Below are 21,688 nucleotides of genomic sequence, written 5' to 3'. Positions count from 1 at the left end.
ACATAAAAAACACCAAATCGGATGAACACCTCGAAGGATTGCACAAAGGATTCCAACCCCTTTATTGGACGCAAAAAATAAACGCTCTCTCAAAATAAAAACGCGCTAAATTTCACAGGTCCTTGTACTAAAGCAAACATGGGGGTTTCGTAACAAAAAGTTATTCCGTAGGTGGCTTAATTTAATTAGTGTGATGCTGACATGCTTTTTTTAATTTTTTAAAACGTTAAATTTTGGTAAGCGCATGTAAATTATTATAAAACTCAATTAATCCGGGAGAATGCGGTTGGTGCGCTATTGAATTAGAATGTGCTCGACAAAATGTGGATAAGTCGATGTAAATAGAGTGTCATCAAAATGGTCAACATTTAGGACATAAACATTTTAAGCCTTACAAACATACTAAGCATTTTTTTGAGATTTTCTCTGAAAGAAACAGTATTTTAGGTGACATCTATCTTCGTAGCAATGAAAATTAAATTCTATAAACCGTTTTGTCATGAAAATTGTAACGGACAGACAGACAGACAGTCATTTATTCACACCCTTTCGAATTCATAATACTAGCATGGTAGGTGCAAGATTTATTTAGATATCTTTACAATAGATTTTGTTAATATATCTGAAGGTTTTTCACGTCTAAGTAGGTTGGGGGTTTCCCGAAGTGTGTCCCCAAGTTATGTTTTTAGTAGTGCTTAATTATGTTCTAAGATATTTTATATGGAACAAGTGAATTAGGCGATGAGGGAAGATAAGGATTGTGCTGCTCTGATAGTGACAATATTATGCACTTTAAACATAATCTTTATTTAGGACTACTAAAATTCCTCCGAACCCATAATTTCATTTGTAATCACAAATAAATCGAGCGGAATCTCACAGACGCCAGTACTCAACGAGGTATCGATTAATAAATCGATACAGACAATCGTAGGAAGCCGCATGCACATTTCGAATAAATTTAGCCGGGATTCGATTACCGTTATCAGGTTGCATCGCTCGTTCGAATAGAATAGATAATCGAATGAATCCAAAGCGTTTGAGGTACGCAGTCCACAAAGGCGGTTTGCAACTAAGTTACTCGATATTACCAGGAAGATTGGTTATTTTCTGAAATCGATTACGTCGCTTTGTTATGAAAATTTTAATGAAATGTTGATTTTTGCGTTTTGTACGTCATCACAGCTTTAATTGCGCGAGGCAATTCCATTGTAATTACTTTTGCAATCAATAACAATAAAGATTGTCTAATTGACAATTTATATTAACTAGTGACCGCCAATCATTCGATCATAAATATTTTAACATTCAGTAAGTCTATAGATAAAAAAAAATAAAAACAAACAATGTTATTCTATTCCTAATTTAAACACAGAATAAACAGAAGAAAATGCGTTATGTGTGTCTAATACATGATAGTGAGTGTAATGGTTTTTTTTTATTTAATGTTTTTTTATGTATATATAAACAAAATAATTAGCATTCTGCACTCCTTCTTTATTTAAACTATAAATGTGAGAAATTTCATGTTCTTCCGTTTTCGAAATTTTCGTAAATATTGGTATAAACTTTAAAAAAGTGCAAATTGTTTCTTTTTTATGCAACTGGAATGCTAAACAAGCTGACTTCCCATCTACTGGTCCCAGTGGGTTAGCACACTACCTTACTTCAGACGGTCGCGAGTTTTTGCGTGAATTATATAATATACAGATATCGATTGTAATTTCTGTGCAAATTGTTACTTTTTTATGCAACTCGAATGCAAAACAAGTTGACTCCCCACCTCTAGTAAGTGGTCTCCACACTGCCTTACTTTAGACTGTCGAGAGAATCAAACCCGCGATCATCTGAACTATAGCAGTGTGTTAACCTACAGGTTATATATATACCGAGGGCATAGCCAAAATAATAAATCATTGCCAATACACCTACTTTTTTAATCTATCAATACATACAAAGATACCCTCTCTGACTGCATGTTCGTTATAACCGTAAAAACTTCTGAACGAATTTTCATGCGGTTTGTTTCACCACCACCAACGGAATGAGTTCTGACGAAGGTATAGGTGTATAAGTAGTTAAGGTTTCGTTTAATTCGGATTCGGTAAAAATTATGGCAGCTCGCTGGAAATTATAAAACAGAAATGTATAAAAAACTACCACAAAATAAAATGCTGCTTTCTATACCAGAGTCACTTGTTGCTAAAGTCGAATAATACAAGAATAGCTTGCAAGATGCTCGTTTCTTACTGAATTCAAGTATTCGAATTGAACAGATTCTTGAATTGAATGCCCTCCGTTGGTCGCGTATTTTGTATTACAATGTTTATTGTCGTACAGAATGGAACTAATACAACCTACTTACTTAAAGTAGTAGTGAGTTTACTTTAAGTACATTTCTAAGAACAATAACTGTTGCTGACAGCTTGTTCACCATTCTTTTTATAAATATTTACATTATTTTCACAACTCTTTTTTTATATGTATTTATTTTTACCTTTTAGCGCGGTGATCATCATCGTAGCGTTATATATGATGTGATAAGGTGTCGCTATATAATTAATTTGTTTATTGTGGTAACTAGGTAATAGTTTAGTTTTTTAGATTTTAAATGAAACCAGAATCAGTGTCTATTGTTTAGTTTAGTATGAACAGTAAAATCTCTGATTAGTGAGGAAAGAAGAAGATTGTTAGTCATGGAGTCTAGACACCATTCTTGTCAATGTAACATCTCAGGTCCAAAATCTCCATATAGTCTTCCAGAACATCGTAGTTAATTCATACAATAAAATCATTTACGATAATAAATGGATAATATAGGTGGACCGACGATCTGTCAAGATCGCTGGAAGGCATTGGATGCGAGCAGCGCAGGACCGATCGACGTGGAGATCTTTGGGGGAGGCCTTTGTTCAGTAGTGGACGTCTTCCGGGCTGCGATGATGATGATGATGATAAATTTTTAATAAATGACAAATAGTCTCTGTTTTGTTTGTTCACCATCTTTTTTATAAATATTTGCATTATTTTTACAACTCTTTTTTTTATATGATATTTTTACCTTTTAGCGCGGTGATCATCATCGTAGCGTTATATATGATGTGATAAGGTGTCGCTATATAATTAATTTGTTTATTGTGGTAACTAGGTAATGAGTTGAAATAACTGTACTATTTATTGTATGTTAGTAAATTTATTGCATAGTGTGCTACATGGCATATTAGTAACGTGTATATACAACAACATGGGCTGACTTTATACTGAACTTAAATCTATGTTATCTGGGAGCTATTAATGGAAGGGTTTCAAGTGTTGATAGAAATATTACAAATGTAGGCACAATTTGCTTGTGAGTCTCCTTGGGGAAATATACATATGCAATTATTGCTATTTCTGGTGTTTATTGAAAAAAATGTAGAAAGATCGCGATCCATTTACAATAACTAAAACATAGAAGTACTATTTATTATGTATTTCTTTATAGGTAAATACTAAAATACTCGCTTGCGCTGATGGTAACCGCTGGCGGAGTAATAGTGGAGGATGATAGGATGAGCATGAAGTCAGATCAATCAGGCTATCGTGGTTAATTCCCCAGGCACTAATTATGATGATTTCCAGGGTGGAACACCAGATGTAGACTAAAAAGTCGCCTGCGTTAGTACCTCTGTTTTAATTATATCAACCTATAAGCATTTTGCTTTGTAATGTTTGTTTCAGTTGTAGAGTGCAGATTAGGCAGTGAAATTACAGAATCAGAGGCATGACATCTTAGTCCTCTGGAATATCATCGAAGAAGCAAAAATAAATACATGGTATTCTATCTACATTATAGGGTTACGAATCTATCACTGACAATCCAGTCCTTCGTAATTTTTTCAGATTACGTCCAAACAAACCAACTCTAAATCAGTATCTACATGTTAGTATTTATTTACATATTAGTATAGATATGAGTTTTTTTTAAATTTTTGGTTCGAAATACGAAAACTGATAATACTAATCACTAAATAAAGCACTTGAAACGATAAACATTCCACGTTAATTAGTTTTTAATGTTCCAAAAAAAATTACTTTAAAACCAATTTTCTGAGACCACATTTTATCACTGGCTACGTACCAGTACAAACATTTGTTGACAAAAAGAATACAACAAACTTAACGACGCTAAACAAGACAGCTTAATTAAAATGTGGAACTGCTTTGGTATTCTATAAACGTTTCATCAACTCATTTCACACATCACTCAAGGCACTTGTATCCATTTGCAAATATAAAGTTCCCACTGAACTATCCAATATTTATATTTCTAAATATTTCTAAAAAAATCACAGAGGCACAGAGCGCTTACTTACTTATAATATAATAAGGTTTTTTTTTAAGTTCAGTGCAATGTATTTCTATTTACATGATGGATTACTATAACTGGCTAAGATTAGTAAATTGTAAATTAGTAATATAAGCTGGTGTTATCCCGAAATAAATAAATAAATCACTAGTACCTGTTTTACGTCCATCCCGCTCTCGAGCGTGTGGCGCTGCAGTCGCTATCGAGTATTACAGAATACTAATGTAGAATCCCACAGCGGATTCTGCTTTCGAATTCGTAAGTGATGCTTACAGAATAACTCTACTGATCGAAATGCCTGAATGTATCGTTGGCCTGAATTAATTAAATATGGCGATGTGTGCTTAAAACATGCCATTTTGTGGAAAGTTAATTTCTGATTGTATTCCGCGAAAAACAGTACCCACTCGCATTGTTGCAGTTAATTTGTAGAGAAACTCCGCTGTAAAAGCTAATTACACTTACCTACATAACGTATGCTCACATATTTTTATATTAAGGCATTTTGAAAAATCCGCGATTTATGCTTACAATTTTTATTCAGTTATTCCTTTTTAGTAGTTTAGTTTTTTAGATTTTAAATGAAACCAGAATCAGTGTCTATTGTTTAGTTTAGTATGAACAGTAAAATCTCTGATTAGTGAGGAAAGAAGAAGATGTCATGATAGTCATGGAGACTAGACACCATTCTTGTCCATGCATCTCAGGTCCAAAATCTCCATATAGTCTTCCAGAACATCGTAGTTAATTCATACAATAAAATCATTTACGATAATAAATGGATAATATAGGTGGACCGACGATCTGGTCAAGATCGCTGGAAGGCATTGGATACGAGCAGCCCAAGGACCTGTCGGTCCTGCCGATTGTCGTGGAGATCTTTGGTGGAGGCCTATGTCCAGTAGTGGCCTTCCAGGCTGCGATGATGAATGATGATGATGGTTTGTAAGTTTAGAAAAAAATGAGGATGAACAAATAATACTAACTACAGCATAATCACATACTGCTTCAATTAATTTCCGTTGTTAATATATGTATATATATATATTTTTTCTCTTCCACATAATGACATTCGAATATTTTTCACACAGACATCTCTTTTTCGGTTCCTTTACCTTTATAACCATCCACATTCATATGTAACATATATTTTTAATATATCGTATATATATATTGACATTGAAAATCAAAAAATATCTTTACTCATAGATATTTTTTGGTTTTCGTACAGACATATCTTTTAATATATTGTGTTCGCACAAGCTGACAGTTCGTGACTACGGTTAGTGCAAACTAGTTATTATGTCGAGGGAGGTAATACCTTTATTTATAGAACTATTCGTGTCAAGTCCCGATTAAGTACTAATAGCAATTCTTATTCTGTAATATAACAGAAAAATACTGAGTACTTAGTGACAAACTGGCCTCGCAGATTATCAGCACTGTTTAAATTTTTAATGTGCTTTAATTTACCTCCCACGCGAGTAACGAGGGCTCTTATGCAAAAATTAAGACCGCAGAATTTCATTATCAACGGTCGTGGTCCATTTTAATGTCTTAATTTGAATTGAGTACCGGTTTTACATATCGCTTCATTGAAAGTCACTCTGTGTGTTTTGTTAATGTTACGAGTTAAAAATAAAATGTAAATATTTTGTTTTTATTTCGTTTTGTGCGAATACTTGTGTATGCGTAATCCTTTGTATGTTTGCGTAGCTAGAATTTCATGTTGACAATGTTTTAAAATACGTACTTTTATATTTTTTAGGTTTTCGAATATAGTCCAAAGTTAATAATTAGTAACAGAATCTTTTGTGAAATTTGTGATGATTTCCACTTGTACATACCTAAACATAAGCGATAATTAACTAAAATGACAACAAATTATAATTCAAATTAAAATTGTCTAGCTGTAGAGGAAAAAACAGAAGAATACAAAATCACTATTTCCGCTGTTTTCACTGGTAAAATTAACTCCTTATAATTTAAGTTGTGCTCCTTTTTCCATTCTTCTTCGGGGATATGTGAAATAGGATTAATATGGATATAGCATCAAAAAGTACGTCAAGTTACGACGGCTGGAGCCTTCGAGGCACTGTGTGATTATACGGTTAACTAATAAATTAATTAATTCATATATTTTATTTTTCTATCTTTCTTTATTTCTTCCATTCCTACTTAGTTACTTCATTTATTTATTCTTTATTGCACTCATAAAGCAGTACAATTGGCGAGCTTAATAATAAAAACAGAAAGCGGTTGATGGGCTGTGGACTTGGTATAAATATACTAACTGTAAAATACCTTTTCTTCAAATGTTTCGGCGCCCACGTTTCCTAAGGATCAAAATGACAATCGAGTATTCTCCAGCAAGCTGTCATTGTTAATAAAGTTATAATATTCCACTATACCTCAGGGTAGCTAAGCATCGTCCAATTAATTAGTGAATCTCCATCCAGATTGCATCAGAAGCTATTAATCAGTAGTAGATCGATCCGATAAGACAGTGTACGGGTATATTAGTTGTTGAACCGGTATTATCCGGTTCGATAGTAAATATCAAGCCTTCATTGTGGACCTCGTCCGATAAATAAGCTACCTATTTAACGTCAACCCCCTTTAGATTGCCTAAAGAAGTAATTTCGGTACGATTACAATCACTTGTAAGCGACTTTAAAAGTAGTAGGAGATTCTCAATTCAGTTTTATTATTATACAAGTGGTCTAGTGGTTAGCATACCATTTTACTCCTGAACCGATCGCGAATTCGATTCCTTGAACGGTACAAAAATTTGCTTTCATGAGTGTGATTGTTTGTATCGTCTTGTGTGTTTTCTATGTACTTTATGCAGGTATTTACAAAAATATTTATTTATATTATTTGGCAAGTACCCATACAAAAAATTCCGTTTAGATTGGGACTAGATGGCGCTGTGTTCACTGTCCAGAGTTATTTATTTTTAAATAACCTTATTATTAAATAAAATACAAACATTATATAAACATCGGAAATACAAATGTGTGTATTGAGCGTGAATCGAACCCTCAACCGTTGAATTTTTACAATATGTCTGTGACTGAACATACTTTAATAAAATTTTAAGCGAAAACTTTTTTACGAAGAATGACCTAAGCCTTTCTATAATTATAAAATGCATATGAAGCCGCGTGTGAAAACTAGTCTTACTAATCGGCCTCATTTATTCCATATAAATGAGGCTGATTCCTTAGAGTTAAAATCATTATTAATTTCACTAATTGGTAATATAATCACTTTACTGATACCCCCGCTAATTATAAAGCCATTAATTAAAATACATATTTCATGTAATCTCATTATGTATAGGAAGTAAGCAGATTTTATGGCAAAATTAATGGATCAATATGTGTATATAGTATTATGTTAGAATATAATAATTTACACACAGAAATAATAATAATAATAATAATCTCAGGACAATTCACACAGCGCCATCCAGACCCAAGTTAAGCTAGCTAAAGCTTATGTTATGGGTACTAGATAACTGATACATATACATAGATTTTTTTTTTGTAAATAACTACATATTGTACATAGAAATATAAGGCGTCGTAAAACGTTGTGCTAGACCCCTAGACCACCGAGGTCGTCTCAGGACTAATCTCAGGACAGGAATAATCTCAGGACCATTCACACAGCGCCATCCAGACCCAAGTTAAGCTAGCTAAAGCTTGTGTGTGGGTACTAGATAACTGATACAAATACATAGATTTTTTTTTTGTAAATAACTACATATTGTACATAGAAATATAAGGCGTCGTCAGAAATACATTTATATATGTATATGGATATACCGGATATATGGATTACTGTTATGTATTACATCTGACGACCTCGATCTAGCTTTACGTTCGATGGTCGCGGGTTCGATTCCTCGCACGGCACAAACATTATTCATGAGTATGATTGTTTGTATCGGTTTGGGTGTTTTCTATGTATAATATGTATATATTTGCGAAAAAATGTATTGTATTGTATCAGTTGTCTAACACCCATAGCACAAGTTTCCTTTTACTTGAGGCTAGATGGCGCCATGTGAATTGTCCACAGTTATTACTTTATTATAGATAAACTAACGGTGTAATTGTACACATACTGATCCTATTCAATTGTTATATGCCAATGAATAATCTTCTCATTATTCTTATTAACATTATTTTATATCTTATATTAGTATATTTTATATCTTCTATAGATATTTTTAGAGATTTTTCTGGTTCTTTTCATGTAGGCAGTAAGATATAATATTATTACAGTTGCATAAAAAATACTTCCCAGTTTAATCATTTGCTTCTTCCTTATTCCACTTATTTGGAGTCGACATAATATGTTTTTCTCATATTCATCTCTGTTCGCATTCATCCCGTTATTTACTCCCTTCCTTGGATGGACTGTGTGTACCATATCCTCTATCACACAGTCCATCCATCTCTTTTCGACCTTCCTCTGTCCTTATCACCATCCACAGTCATATAGACGACCTCGGTGGTCTAGCTGTCAAGCACACCGCTTTACGACCGATGGTCGCGGGTTCGATTCCTCGCACGGCACAAACATTTGTATTCATGAGTATGATTGTTTGTATCGGTCTGGGTGTTTTCTATGTATAATATGTATGTACAAAAAAAAAAAAATATCTATGTATATGTATCAGTTATCTAGTACCCATAACACAAGCTCTAGCTAGCTTAACTTGGGTCTAGATGGCTCTGTGTGAATTGTCCTGAGATTATTATTATTATTATTATATGTAACAGCTTCCTTTAATATTTTGTATTTTCCATTCCCAGTTTACACCATAATATAAAAAACCATCAACACATATAATTCATACCCCTTTGTTTGTGACGTGCGATACATTTAACACACATAAATACTTTGTACGAGTTTATTTACTCTGCGAAGTGAAAATAAACAACAAGAACAACTTAAATTGATACCGGATGAAAGGAACCAAAATTAAAAGTTTCATACGAAGACGGATTTGTCAATGTTTGTGTTGGGCGAACTCGCACTCAACAATTTGTACAACAATTTTCAATCAAACTCCGATACAAAGTTTATCGAAAAATAAAACCGATCAAGGCCAAGTTTGATTGGTATACAAGGTTCCTGATCAATTTTAGCTGACAGATAGATAGATTTAATTTATTTACATCAAATCAAATCAAATCAAAATATCTTTATTCATTTAAATCTTATGATATGTCAAATCTACCGTCAGTTCGGAATGATTTCGAGATGAGAAGAACTAACAAGAAACTCAGCTCGTATTCTTTTCAAATATAGTACATGTTTACAAAAAGATATGCTTGTTTAAATTCAAATTCAGGAGAATAGAGTGACAACTGATATAAATACTTAGATAACATATTTGTCCTTCCACTTAAGTAAACAAATATTGAACCCTAAAAGCGGATCTATAATAGCTACATAACAGGAGTGAATATAGTATTCTTATAAATGTTTCGTATTATTTACGAGTTTACATCAAACATTACAAACATACCCTTACGACTGATATCCTAGATGATGTAGTTAGAGAGTTATAGATACTACCAATTGGCGATGTGGTGAACGCAACACTTGACATTTCGTAAGGTATAGGGATACAACGTGGGAAGTAGCGAATTTACGTCAGCTGATAGAATATTTAATATTTAATATCTGTGTTTCCTTTACCGGAGTATCGCTGTTCGATCCCCATTCAATTGAAATGGGGATCGAAATTACAACAGCCTGAGCCGAGGTTCGAATCCATAGCGATGCCCTCAGACTAAAGTCGTATCCGTTATGCAGGAGTTGACCTTTAGCTGCTTCATAATACCTTCCGAGGGTTTGAAGTGCCATCTGCATTCGCCCCCTATCGTTCGGTGAAGCTGTAAAGGCCAGCTGCGGCCAACAGTTTTTGACGCACAAAACTTTTTTTGGTAATAACTTGTGTAATAAAAACTATATATATTTATAATTACATATACCTTCATATCTGTTATCTATGATGGGGTAGTTAGAGGCATTGCCAACTGTCGATGTCGAATTGAACCTGACACTTATCATGCGCAAATTTTAGTTAAGTATATTTGAATATAATATGGAAGATCGCCCACTGATGTCCCTGGTCAATTTTTGTTATTTTTATCACTATTTCCAACAGCAACCAGGAAGTTCAACAAAATATAAATGAATACACAATTTTTTTATTGTCAACCAAATTCTATCTCAAGACGTTGGTATCTTGGTTCGCACTTATTCATTTTTCCTAAGTGATATTGTCTAAAACACTATAACAGGTTTAGGGAAGTTATCTTGAGGCATTTTATTTTATATCCAATGACTTATACCGAGCTCCTACAATAAAGATATAAATCAAGTGGCCAGTACTGAATAAGATCGGCTATATCTCGCTTTATCGGTCGATCGCCCGCTCCCTCATATTATACAATATACACTTTATACGCATGTACAGGATGTTTCGATTTCACTTTATTGCTAAAAAATAAATTTGCAAAATAAAAGTAAATTCTGTAAAATAAAATATGACTGCAGAATGGCTGCACCGATTTAACCGAAATTAATAACATAATCAGTATTCTCTACGATTTCTTTTTTTATTATCTATTGTGTTCTTTCCATATATCTTTATTTTAACAGTTATTTTTAGAAACCGAGAAATGAAAAAAATCAATTATAAAACTTAAAATTATTCACATAGAATTTTCATCCTCATATGCACGTTACATTTTTTGTGTAAAAGTAATCAACTGAAGTATCTACTTCTACTGGCAACAAGCTCAGGATACCTACTTAAAATAAAAAAAACACGTCTATATAATTAATATCATACAAGGTCGTTTCTCAAATAATTATTTACAGAATAATAGCTTTAATTCAATAAGCATTTCTTAATATAACAAATTAATAGTTAAATACAATTGTTTTCTTAAAAAGTCAATAATAGTGAAAAGAGAATGTAGGATAAAATATGAAACGCCATTTTCCCGCTAATTTAATTCTTTTGATCAACACATTCAATTGAAACTCTAGAATATTCTAGAAATCCTACCAATTTTTAACACCCTGTGAGGCAACTGCCTGCAGCGCTGTTCAACGATGTCGGACGTTGTTGTTAGGTGTTATTCTGACGTTGCATCGTACAGCGTTATGTAACGGGCTACACCGAAATAATGTTATTATAAATATTAGGGTAATAACATAAGTTGAAGGGACGTGTGATAGACTTTAATGATGCCAATACATGCTGATGCTGGAAATTGTTACAATGACGCTAAATCCCTATACCAAGCCATTTGAACATTATCTTATAACGTTAGTATAAATATTAGAGTATTTTTGTACAATAATAATATCCTTGGACAATACACACAATTCAAATTCAAATTCAAATTCAAAATATCTTTATTCATGTAGGTCTATTACAGACTCTTATGATATGTCAAATCTACCTTCAGTTCGGAATGATTTCGAGATGAGAAGAACTGACAAGAAACTCAGCTCGTATTTTTTTTTTACTGTTGTACACATTTACAATAATACTATTTCATTTAAATTCAAATTTGGGAGAATAGAGTGACCACCATCATATGTTATATAAAAAAACAAAAAATGTAATCAGTGTTCGCAACCTGAACAGACCAGTCCCCACAAGCAGCACCCGTACACGAGTATGACGGATGAGCCAGCCATCATTGCACTCAACCATATTAGAGGAAGCACATCGACCCGGCCCACCACGCCGCCACAATTTGATCTAGTACCAAACTAAGTAGAGCTTCTATTATGGGTCAGTACCCAAAAAATGTATATAGGTTTTCTATCACATGTGCAAGGACTACTGATAGAAGACCTAACACATTTTTTTTGTAATACATACATAATGTAAATAAATATTATCTAGATCCATATAAATAATTGTACTTATTATAAATACTTGACCTTTGAAGTAAAGGTGCGCTGAACCACTAGACCAACGAGATGGCTTTATGTAACTTATTAAAATTGGAATTGCAATCCAGTTGATTCTGAATAACTGAAGAACTGCAGAAAGAAAAATACTTTATATTAGTTAAATTGTTTATCGCGTCTTTATACAAATATTGTAGAAATAGTAGAAACTAAAGATGTATAAATGCAAAATTTATACATTTATTACTAATTTTATGTCTAATTAAATATATATGTTTAATTATTTATAATTTTCTATGCTTTTCATACACCACCTACCACTTTTGTTGCTTTTTCTGTACCTAAAGGTTGCCTGGAAGAGATTGCTGCTTGCGATAATACCACTCTTTCTACATCTATATATATTTTTTTTATAATTTTTGCTTGGTGCAATAAAGAGTTTATAAATACACTGGTAGTCACTCTATTCTCCAAAGTTTGAATTTAAAAATTAATAATTATTATTAGTATTGTAAACATGTATAATATTAATTTGAAAAGAATACGAGCTGAGTTTCGTGTCAGTTCTTCTCATCTCGAAATCATTTCGAACTGATGGTAGATTTGACATATCATAAGAGTCTGTAATGGACCTACATAAGATATTTTGAATTTTGAATAAAATAAATATTTTATATTTAGTGAAACGAAAATAAGTTTTTTTTTATTTAATGCTCATGTAAATAGTATAATATTTTGTCTTCTCATTATATGTATTCTATGCTATTTATACTGCAGTGTATCTACAACTTTATTTGACTTATTTAACCCATTTGGCCGCTTTAGGCGCTATTTTGTTGTTATAAGGTAAAGGTCTGTACATAATACAATTTATATATTTATATCTTCACATCACAAAAATAAAGAATGTTTGTGTTAATTTATTGTTCTGATTGACTCTCCGGTGCTGGAAACATCGATATCAAAATAAATAAGAGAGGGAGATTGCCTCGTCGGATTCAAATTTAGTCCAGCGAAATGTGGATATGCTATGTGGCATTCCTAATAATTCCATTTATTGATAATAACTCTGACTAACCTATCCGGGTATATATTTTTTTTACCTTTTTTATTCTCAATTCCCAAAAATGACAAATATTTCCGGATATTAAGAATAAAAAAAACTGATATAACTACATTGATACGTGTTTTTTGTAAATACACACATAATGTACATAAAAAAGTATCGAAACCGATACAAACAGTCCTACTATGAATGTTTGTATCTTGCGAGGAATCGAACCCACGACGTTTTTTAAAAAAAGAAATAGTAGAATTTCCGAAAAATTAACAATGAATATATTATTACGAGCAGTATATAAAATATATGGAAAACAATATCGTATGACCCAAAATTACAGTGTGTACAAAGCCTTACGGCTGACTGAAACTACGGCCGAAGCCTATTTAAATAGATCTTTTGTCCTTTGTAAGTAACTTTATTCAGTCGATATATGAACAATTTTATTAATAATACTCTGACTAGCTGTTCCCGCGACTTCGACGAAGTGGTGGTGGTGGACGCGTGGAATTTAACTTTATTTTTCTAAAATAAAAGTATCCTAAGTTACGCCTTATTAAATCAGCTACCTAAAAAAGTCCCGACAAAGTCGGTTCAGCCATTTCAGAGATTGGCCGGAACAAACAGACAGAGACAGGCAAAAATTGTAAAAAATGTTAATTTACTGTATGTATGTTATTTACCGTATTTATGCATATGCATGTAGTAAAAAATGGTTATTTAAATATTACAAGCAGACACTCCAATTTTATTTATATGTACAGATTGCTCTGATTATATTTTATACCAGTTAAACCAGTAGCTTTGTTAAAAGTCAATACCATTTATTCATATAGGATATCCTCCATATATTTAATGTTAGTTAAAAATTGTTTAAATAAATATAATAACATGATACAATGGAAATGGAAGGTCTCGGTGATCTGGCGGTTTAGCCCTCCGCTTTACTTCCGACGGACGCTGGTTCGATTCCTTTCATCGTGAAAGGAATCGAACCGGCGACCGTTTGAATTTATGAATATGATTGTTTTCTGTTCCCTCGACTTCGTCCTCGTGGAATTTAACTTTATTTTTCTGAAATCAAAGTAGCCTATGTTACTCCTTATTACATCAGCTACTTGCCAATAAAAGTCCCGTCAAGGTCGGTCCAGCCATTTCAGAGATTAGCCGGAAGAAACAGACCGACAGACAGACTGACAAAAATTGTAAAAAGTGGTTTTTTGATGTATGTGTCGTATTTATATTCATATGCATATAGGAAAAAACGGTTATTTCAATGTTACAAACAGACACTCCAATTTTATTTATATGTATAGATTATGTACTTATGTTCTTTGTAATATACTTCTGGTGCAATAAAGAGTAAAGAAATAAATAAATAACTTTTTTTTAATATACATGCTGTAATTCAAAAAAATATCTAAGTATTTATGTCAGTTGTCTATTACCCATAGAATATATAGTGCTATATATACCCATAGCCTTTGGGTATACATGCACACTATGTGCATTGTCCTGGGTTATTATTATTATTAATAATAAATGGGCATCTAAGTCACATAGCACTATATAGTTGCAATTAGCTTATAAATATTTTGTATTGCAAGAATCGAACCTGCGACCACAGAAAACTAAGGCTAACTAAGTATATTAAACCGCTGAACCAAAGATGCATGAAATAATAGTGTAAATAGTTAATATTGTAAATTGTAAATAACAGTATAGTGCTATTTAATTGTTGCCCTATAAAGAAAGATTCTTTTTGAAGTTAAGTAAGAAAATTATCTCAAAAACTGTTTAAACAATCTACAATGCGAATATCTCAGCTATTTTCAACTCGCTGAGGTTCAGTTGCATTAAATATTCAACATTTCTTAGCGTAAATATTCATAAAGTTTTTTCACTTAAGCATGTATTAAAACAAGGTTTCTTTTTAAGGCTTTTTAAGGAAATAGCAAAAAGGTTAGTCGACATCACAGGAGACTGAAGAGCTGGCAGCTACCTCGGACAAAGAATTAGTATAGCTATTCAAAGGGGGAACGCTGCTAGTGTAACCGACCCTTAAGAAACTTTAATATACCCTTTATTAAGTTTGCAGCAACGCGCCCGTGACATGCCTTGTTTTGAAAAACCCCATGCTGTAGTCTCTCGAGAAAACCTCGGTAAGTAGCTTATACCACAATCTAAGTGTACGCGCGAGAAGCTCCTCTGAAACCGCACTGTTCGAGAGCCCTTAGGTTCCAGCATATGGGGATGAATTCCCTGACGATGCTGAGCGGTGCGACGGTTAAAGGTAGCCGTGGGCATCATGTCAAATAATGTTTGCCCTACAAGTTTACTGACATATCTCAGATTCTAAATCTTATCACCAGGAACAGCTGAGGATTTCTGTACCTACCACCTACTGAAAACAGTACTCCATAATTTTTTATTGTACCAATAAAGAGTCGACAAAAGGCGACCCTAATGCTACATGGCATTATCTATCAGCTAACCTTTAGGTAGATTTAGAAAGTGCTTTAGGGCAGTCATAACGAAAACCTAAAATACTTCACCCCTAATATCATTTCAATCACATCTACACACCCCAAAACATCGCGTTCTGGAATCATTTTAAAATCATTCATCATCTCTTACAGGATGATCTTCCTGTTTCCAGATTTATTTGTGTTTCGCGTCGGCGGGGCTCTTTGTGATGCCCTTAATGGCGTATAAACTGCTGACTCAGCATGACACATATTCTATACTATATAGGGATGCCATCTGAACGAGGAACCTTATACAAATACGTTTAGCCTTCGCTAGGTGGATTTGTACGTGAAGTTTTCATACAAGTTTGTACGAAATCTTGAACTACGAAAATCAGTCAAAATACTTAGGAGGTTACACGGCAAAGTTGAACGAGTATATGAGATAATAAAATAATAATCTCAGGACAATTCACACAGCGCCATCTAGACACAAGTTAAGCTAGCTAAAGCTTGTATTATGGGTACTAGAGAACTGATACAAGTACATAGATTTTGTTTTCGTAAATACATATATATTATTCATAGAAAACACCCAGACTGATACAAATAATTATACTCATGAATACAAAATTTGTACCGTGTGAGAAATCGAACCCGCGACCACGGCGGTATGCTAACCGCTAGACCACCGAGGCTGTCAATGTATATGAGATTTAATCAGATTTTTCATTTTTTCATACAAGGCTAAGTGTTGTATGGTTGGCAACCCTGATACTACATTTGTTAAAGAAGTCTTTTATGGTACACTGGATTCTCTAGAGCTTCCTCTTATAATGTCCTGAAACGAATGCAAGCATAAATATACATACAAAAATTTTACAAAATGGTCCTTCATTGTTGTGTTCTTTTAAATCCTTACTAATATCATAAATGTGAAAGTAGGGATGTTTGTTACTCTTTTACGCAAAAACTATTGAACGTATTTTGATGAAACTTATGTATCGGAATAATACATACATACATTTTATATTGAAATTTTACACGAGTGAAACCGCGGGCACCGCTAGTGTTAAATATATTTGAATAAAGATTATTTCTATTTCTATGAAACAAGTATGTTAAAGTTAATACTAAAAAAACAAAGCGTCTTCAGCTCTCATGTGTGCGGTCGGCCATAAAAGAAATAAGGGCCGTCAACTCTTCATTTTAAGTCGTGTGAAATCTCATAATTTCTCGTCGAAAGCAATTCACACCGGACGGGTCACTCTCAGAGGGCTCTCTCGCGAAATCCCCTGCATCAGGCGACGTTTAACAGTCATTGTAGTCGTGGTAACAAAGCTACCGGCGCACAAAAGGGATGCTCGGAGATAAAAATCTGGAAGGTTCTATCCAGAATGTAAATTAAAACTATAAGTTTATTGGCCATAAAATATCTAAATAATAGGGTAGACTATATAGTATACGTTATCTTTTAGGTATTTCGTAAAAGATAGGTAGATATTATGTAGATAAAACGTACGCATTTTCACCAATATATGCAGTGAAGCATTTTGCTTTGTAACCTTGTGTATGAAGAATTAGAAATGTCGGTATAATTACATGGTATGGAAGGTTACTTCCAGACCATATAATCCAGGACAAATACTATGGGCTTCTCACAACATCGTGATATTTGTGATACTGTGACAACAATAACCAATATCAAAATATTAATTTTAAAATTAAATAAAGGTTAAAATATATTTTTTATTCACATCACACAATAATACTCATATATATATCCACTATATTTTAATTGTTGCCTGATCAAAATTTCTTTCATGAATTGACTGATTACCCACGAGCTGAGTATAGGGACGGAATACTATAACACAGGTTCCGTTCCGTTCTCTTATATTATATATTTATTTATACACTTTTTTTACATCAGTTACAGAAAATTAATATAAAAATTAGATTATACAATGATGAGTACAAAAGTCGGTCTTTTCGCTAAGTAATCTCTTACAGGCAACCTTTAGGTAGACGGATTATTATATTTACTATTTAAAAAGTTCTGTAAATATTAATAGAAAGAATGAATATAAAATTACTATAAATATCTAATATATATTTTTGCATAAAAATATATTCGTAGTAGTTACAATAAACGTTGCTTGTCACATCTAGTTGTTATATACATCTTGTGATCCGTTTGATCTCAACAAAAGGTTTTTCCATTATATAGCCTTAAGAAGACCTTAAGGGGCCTTATCCGGAAGTGGCCACTTGTAATGTAAATACAGTATTGTGCTGTAAACTACATAGTGTGTTCCTTACTAGGACTCCTTACGACACTATAGGTATGTGTGAAATGTATATATCTCAAGGGTAGTTTATAAAAATAGGATTGGTGGTTGTCACATATTTTTATTTTAAAGAAGCTTGTTTTCCCCTTAGTGATTATAACCCTACTAATAACTGTTCATAATACCTCAGATATCATAGAATAGAATAGAAAGGTGTTGTTCTATCTTTAATTGTATTAAGAATAAGATTGCTGCCAATGAAATTACTAAGAAAATTTATTTAGGAATATTTAATTAGAGGGGGCAACAGGATCCGGTTCAGTGTATGCTGGAAGGATGCTCCTATGCGGCGCTGGTTGATTAACCACGGGACCATTTCTATCAAATTTGAACATAATAAAAAAAATAAAAAGTATAGCAGTACAACATAACAAGTAATAAAGCACAAATAAAATTCTCATCATTTACTAATCTCAGCCCAAACAAAATTATCCAACCTTACTGAGCAAATCGAAAAAAGCCACAGCTAAAAAATTCCAGGTTCTCAAGCCATAACGATGGCGAAATGACAGATCAAAATTGGTGGCAGCCATTTAAAATAAAGAAGAATAAAAAGCTTATTTTCTATGTTATTATATACTGGCGTTCTGGCAGGAGTTATATTTTTCTGCCAAACACTATTTTATCTAGCTGGGCCATAAAAGTTATCGTTTAAAAATAAATAAATTCATCAGCTCCAAAACTGGTGGCCCATCAGCGTAAACCCAACCCTTAGCGCAGTCAAGGACCATGATGCCGACGGCTACTTCTTACCATTGCACCGCTCGCCATCAACAGGGAATTCATCTCCACACGCTAGAATCGTGGTTTCGGACAGTGCGGTTTCAGAGGAGCTTCCTCCCACGTACACTTAGATTGTGGAATGAACTTCCGGTCGAGGTTTTCTCACGAGACTACAGTATGGATTTTTTCAAGAAGAGTACATTAAGGTTTCCTAAGGGTTGGCACGTGACACTTCTGGTGTCTCAGGCGTCCATAATCTACTGTAACCATTTACCATCAGATAAACTAAAACAGCTACAACAAAAAGAGGACGAGGCAGGCCACCAACTACCTGGTTGACAAATGTCCATAGGGATATGAAGGAGTTGGACCTGTCAAATGACGATGCTTACCAGCGAAATGTATGGCGTCCCAAGATTAGAAAAGCCGACCCCGAGTAACGGGAAGAGGCGAGGATGAAGAAGAAGATTTACCATCAGATGGGCTGTATGCTTGTTTGCTACCAGTATAAAAAAATTAACATCCATAAAAAAATATTACCTTTATCTCACTCTGTCCATGCAATAAACAAATAAACATTTTCCTTAGCAATCGATTATTAAATATCCAACTAAACACGTCCACTGTCCGCAAAATTAAGCAGACAAAATTAGTTTATGTTACGATCTACTACTGCATAACAAATCATTTGAGCCAAACCCATTTCCAGTGTTGATCCGTGTTGCTCGTGACATTTATTGGACTATCAACGGTACTGAAATAGCCAGTTAGTGGATGAAGATCGCGTGGGACGTATTCAGTCCCGGTCGGGACAAACGGGATATGATTAAAAGTGGTCGATCCGTTATTTATATAGAAATTATATTATAGTTTTGTGACTCATAATATTATTATTGCATGTATGTTGGTATTTTTCTATGGCTTCGTTTTGATGATACGGATAAATTAATTCTGATAAAAAAACTAATAAAATTTAGTATATATATATCTGGTATTATGAACAATATATAGTATGTTATTTTTTATTTCTATATTTAATTATAATAGACAAGCTGTTAAGGCATGAAAAGTTAACAAATAAAAAAACATTCATAACTATAATATGTATTGCAAAGTTATAGTATTTGAAATCAAAGTCATAAGCATTTATTGCTACACTTGAAGTTATAGGGGTTTTATTGGGAACATACAATAATTACTTATGTTTGAAATTTTCCATTTAAGTATCGTCTCTATTTAATTGTTTTAAATTTGTCTTGCTTCTTTTGTTTTTACCGTCTGCTTTCTTGCTCTCGTACATGTCTGTTTCTCTTCCATGAAGCGTTTTATAATCCTATCTACTAATACCTATCCCACGATTATAATTGCGTATTTTTATGTAAACGTAAAAAAGGTTACCGTAGCCTTATGGATGCCTGAGACACTAGGGGTTTCACATGCGCGTTACGACTCTCAAGAAACCATAATATACCCTTGTTCCCATGCTGTAGTCTCGAGTAACCCACGGCAGGTAGTTCATTCCACCATCTAAGTGTACGCAGGAGGAACCTCTGTTGAAAATGCTAGCTGCGTCAATAAAAACAGCAAACTTTAACAAGTTGAAAATGCTAAAAAAGATAAATGTAGTAAATAAAGAAATAACCCTGGATAATTAACACAGTGCCATCTAGTCCCACTGTAAACAGGTACTAGACAAATGATATAAATACTTAGATTTTTATTGGAAATACATACATAATATACATAGAAAACAGACCGATACAAACAATCATACTCATGAATACAAATGTTTGCACCGTACAAGAACCCGTGACTTTTGGAAGTAAAGCAGTGTGCTAAACCCTAGACCACTGAGACCGTCAATCTATCTAAATATATATAACTCAAAGGTAACTGACGTAGTGATCTATCAACGCACAGCCCAAACTACTGGACGGATCGGGCTGAAATTTGACACGTAGATAGATGTTATGACGTAAGCATCCGCTAAGAAAGATTTTTGATTAATTCTACCCCCAAAGGGATAAAATTTGAAACTTTGTCAATTTTTAACCGATCGGGCTGAAACTTGGCATACATAAAGGTACTATGACGTAGACATTCCCTAATACAGGATTTTAATAAATTCCACCCCTAAGGGCATAAATTAACGTGAGCAAAAGTTAGTATACTATATAATAATAAGAATATATAATTTGTTCACGTGTTATATGATACCACACGAGTAGTGTGTAGTAAATTTAATCGTTAGTCATCTGAACATGCCCTTATTCACATTTTAACACTGTACACAAACATTTACGTACATAAAGGTACTACTTCAAAAATAAACGACCATAACCATTGTTTCTCGGGCGTGCAGAATCGAGTAAACGCAATTAGAATACGTTGTTGTGAGTTATCGTGCTATAAATCTTTACTGTACACTTTATTTTTCCGCTACCCGCCTCTGTTTATGACATATATTCGAGTATTAACGTTGTATTGATAGATTGAAACGTATATCATCGATTGAATTTGTCCCATCTATAGCAATATTTTGGGACACTGAATTTATAATCTGTCTTTCTTTTAAATCAACTTCCAATGCCTTGATAGATTCTTTCTATAAAATGCATTGATGGATTGAATGGTATATCATCGATTGAGTTTGTCCCATCTATAGCAATATTTTGGGACACTGAATTTATAATCTGTTTTTCTTTTAAAATAATTTCAAATATCTTAAGTGATTCCTTCTGTAAATGTTTCTCTATAAATTAAATTCATGCTTTAA

This window comes from Achroia grisella, unplaced genomic scaffold, assembly GCF_030625045.1.
Source record: "Achroia grisella isolate CSIRO2021 unplaced genomic scaffold, CSIRO_AGI_Agris_v1 utg1086, whole genome shotgun sequence".
Lineage (NCBI taxonomy): Eukaryota > Metazoa > Arthropoda > Insecta > Lepidoptera > Pyralidae > Achroia > Achroia grisella.
This window is presented reverse-complemented; position numbering follows the sequence as displayed.